The sequence below is a fragment of the Cornus florida genome, unplaced genomic scaffold (genome assembly GCF_030987335.1).
Source record: "Cornus florida cultivar Cherokee Brave unplaced genomic scaffold, ASM3098733v1 CherokeeBrave_3.0.0_Hap2_Chr06, whole genome shotgun sequence".
Classification (NCBI taxonomy): Eukaryota; Viridiplantae; Streptophyta; class Magnoliopsida; order Cornales; family Cornaceae; genus Cornus; species Cornus florida.
The window spans coordinates 56,051,184-56,055,529 of record NW_026775576.1 but is presented as its reverse complement, the minus strand read 5'-3'; positions in this window follow the sequence as shown (position 1 = coordinate 56,055,529).

Here is a 4,346-nt window from a genome sequence, read left to right as displayed (position 1 = left end):
AGTCTTATGGCCGGCAGGGCTCCGCCAAATACTGTCCAATAAGGTAGGTTGAGAATAGCAAACAGACTATTACATCTAAGACAAGGTAGTAACAGTTTATAAGCTATTAAAGCATGAAAACCACTTGAGTTGTCTCAAGTGCTTGTAGTCATTTAATCAAGAAAAAAAACATATATTAAAAATAATCCCAAAGTTAAAACAATCAAACCATAGTATTAAGTTGGGTTACATCAGTGCCCTAAGAGAGGAATTAGCTACTCATGACAAAATTGGATATCATCTGTGTTAAGTTCATCTTCATCGTCATGGACAGCACTTCTCTTCTCAGGATATTCACTTTAAAGGTTGAAGGAACCCTAAAAGCCACCACACCTTCAGCCTTCTGAATAGCACCGTAAAAGAGATTGAAATTTCGGACCTCTTCAATCAAGGCTTACGCCTTCTTTTATAGAAGAAAATAACTATTTGGTGGGCTTTTAGGTCTTCTGACCCAACTGGGATAAGATACAACTGTTAAAGAGAGCAATCCCGCAATATTAATCTGACATGTCATGGAAGGCTCGAGCTTCAGGAACAAATGCTCGAGCTTTAGGGTTCATGCTCGAGCATTAGGAACAATGCTCGAGCTTATCTAGATGAATGGTTGAGCTTTAATAAAAGGTGCTCGATCTTCACTTTAACACTTAGCCAATTTTCTTCCAATATTTTCCGAAGCATCTTTTTCTTCAACACTTAAAATATTTTTGGGGTTGAACTCTTTTAACATTGCTCGATCGAAGCTTCATACGCTCGAGCACTAGGTACCATGCTCGAGCATCTGGGATTCAAGGCTAAGCATCAGTGGATGATGCTCGATCCCTAATAGATGGTGCTCGATCATGGAGGTGAGGTATGAGACCTGGGAGCATAGCTTCAATTAAAATCAACTCATTAATTTCTAACGCCTCATGCTCGAGCTTGAGGGTTAATGCTTGAACACCCTTGGTTAAGACTCGAGCACCCCTTGATAAGGCTCGAGGATCAAGGTACAATGCTTGAGCTTTTGGCCTTTGTTGACTTTTCTTCTTCTTTTTGTTGTGATGCTTGAGCCTCAACACTTGGGCTTGAGCTTTAAGGCTTGAATTTCTTCAAACTTCACCATTTACACTCTCAGTTTGCTCTGAATGACCGGCAACGACTCTATAAGCTTCGATATCATCATAAAGTCATGATTTTAACCATTTATATGGGAAAGTACCTACAAACACACATTAAACATAAATTAGGCTAATTACGGATAGAAATATCACTTTAGGCCTTAACATATACGTATTTAGGGACTTGAATATGCATATATTCAGCGTTCATCATGTATCGACTCCAATTGTTCTTAATGTCTATTTCATTTGGCAGATTAAAGCCCTTAAGGTTATATATCCTTCAAAACAGGATTCACAAGTTAGTTTAGGCTCCCCTGCCTCACTAGGTAATAAACTTTCTTTGACCAATCTTTGAATCTTATTTCAACTTATTATAACCCAATAATAGACACTAAAAATACAATGAGTCAAGAATAACAAATTTTCTCTTAACATTCAAACTGGAAGATGCAACATTAGTTTCTACATTATGCAAATATTAAGAGCTTGTGATTATAGTATATTAACCATCTTCAATGCACCAGAAACAATTGCACATCTATTCAATTTTATAAAAATAGTTTTACCAAAAGAAACAGCACAGTTTTTATAAACTAAAAGTGAAATAAGAATGAGATTACGTCTAACATCTGTACATGAAAATAGCTATCTAATACTAATATCCTCATACTCTCTAATTTCATATATAATACTCCCACTGACTTAGCTACAACATTGGCTTTAGGTCAAAAGACTAATATATATCCATATCATTAAGGCTTCTGGATTCCTGAAATCCTTGCAACAAATTGCAAACAATTTTAGTGGCTCCAGAATCTATCCATCAGGAATTAATAGATACAACTACCTACATGTAATATTTCTGTTTTTACCATTTTCCAATTTCTGGAATTGTCCGTTTACGTAAGGGTATTTTCGTCTTTTCTTGTTTCACGTGCCGGACACTGTGGACTGTGCCGAGTGTGTCCAAGAGTTGATTGGGGTATTTCATTGAGTTCAGGACTCTTTGAAATTTAAGGGTTTCCATTTCGGCATTTTTCAGTTTTCCTAACCGGAAGGTCCCATGTGGGACCCACTACCGGGATTGTTGTGTACGGGAGTTTTGTTTGGGTCCAGTTGCACCTCACTTTATTTATTTTATGTGTTCTATGTGGTTATAATATAGTGTGTGCACATATAAAATTAGTGGTGGAAATAAAATAAAAAAGAAAATATTTTAATTCTGGTGGGACCCGCTTTATTTTTAGAAAAAGGGCCAAGAGGCCAATATTGGCTCACTCTTCTCATCTCACTTTCTCTCTCCTGCAAGTCTCTCTCTCGCAAGTCTTTCTCTCTCCTTCTCTTTCTAGAATTTTCTTTTTCTTTTTGTTTCAAATTTTCAATCTTTGATTCCTCCTTCATCTTTTGGAGTTTTTAAGTGTCGATCGTGGCAAATTAAAGAGCGCATTGAGATCTTTGATTTGATCGGAACAAAGGAGGTTTTGGTGCACCTTGGAATTTTGAATTTAGGGCTAGGAATTGGGCAATTTTGGGGGCTTCTCTCATTTTAGGTAGGGATGTCCTAATCCACAAAGACTCTTTGATTTTTTGTGAATTTTCTCTATAATTGAGTGTATAGCATGCTTAATTGTTATTAACTCTTAAAGAATCATTATATTATTGTCAATGATTTGTATATCTATGTGAAAGATGATATATGTGTAAGTGGGTTGTGGATTTGTTGTGAGAAACATGCTTATGTGGATTTGTCTTCATATATTTTGTGCTTAACATGCTAGATTTTTATTTACTTAGAAGCATGATATGTTATTTGTGTTATTGTAAAGCATGTTAGGTGGTTAAGCTTAAATTAAAAGCATGATAATGAATATTGGCATGGCATAAAATGGCATGATACATTCATGCATAAGCATTGGGAAGAAATGGGAATAATGATTTGAAAAGGAAAGAAAATGATTTTGGGAAAAAGGCTTTTGATGAAAGGTTTGCGAAAACCGGCCGCCTAGGAGCTGCCTAAGGATCATGGGGTTAGTGTGGCCTAGAGGAGAGTAGGGAAATTACCTTAGCATGGTTGGGTTAACTGGGCCCCAAATGATGCCCTGGAGTTCCCTTGTGCTCAAGGACAGTTAGCCAATCCTCCTCTCATGCCTCTATGGAGCTGCCATGGGACGGGTTGCATTAACGATTTTTTTGGAAAATGGGAAGTGACATGCATGACATTGCATCCCATTGCACGGCATGGCTTGTTATGACTTAGATGGTTTGTTGTTGATATTATAGTTATCTTTCTCCCCTGAGTTATATGATCCCGTTCTCTTTTGCTCTATTCATTGTTTGGATTCACGGGGTCACAAGAGGTGTGTCTTAGGCACCTCCTACTAGCTTTATGCTCACCCCTTTATTATTAACATTTTTCAGGACATGGCAAAGTAGTGGCGGACGATAATCCACCACCGGTGTAGACGGGTTGATGACTTGGACTCTTTAGTGCTTCATGTTTATTTCACCCCTTTTTGTTGTAAATAGTATTAGGGTCATTTTATATATATCACATGGTTGGAAATGGTCTTAAGACCACTCATTTGTATTTTATAGTCTCATCATGATTTCAATACCCATGTAAGGCCTTAAGGCCATATTTTTTATGTATGACGGGTTTACTTAATTTTAATGGTGTATCGGACTCATGTATGACTTTATTTGATTTTAATACTACTTAATTGTGTTAGTTTAACCATTAAATGAAAGAATTGGGATAGGTTTGGGCCTTGAGTAAGGTCACCAAAGGACCAAAGTAGTGCCGAGGAGCATAAGATTTCAATTTTAGGCTGTTTGGGGCGAATTTGAGGTTATGGGCATCTTGAACCGGTTCAGCCCCATTGAACCAGTTCAAGGGAGGACCTTGGGTTCAAGAATGAGCATTCTGACCATCTTCAACTGGTTTAAGATTCTTGAACCGGTTCAAGTCCCTCAGCGCAGTATTTTGCCTCATCAGTTTGACAGCTTTGATCACCAGGTTTCGGACGGTCATAACTTCTTCGTTCGGAACCCAAATAGGGTCAATCTTGTGTCCATTTTCAAGGATTTTGAGTTAGATTTCCAATGGGACCAACCTAATCCTCAAATTACATCCATGTTGGGAGTTATGATTATTTTAGTCGAATAGTGTCAGAATTTTCTTTGAACCGAGTAAGGGTACTTTTGGGA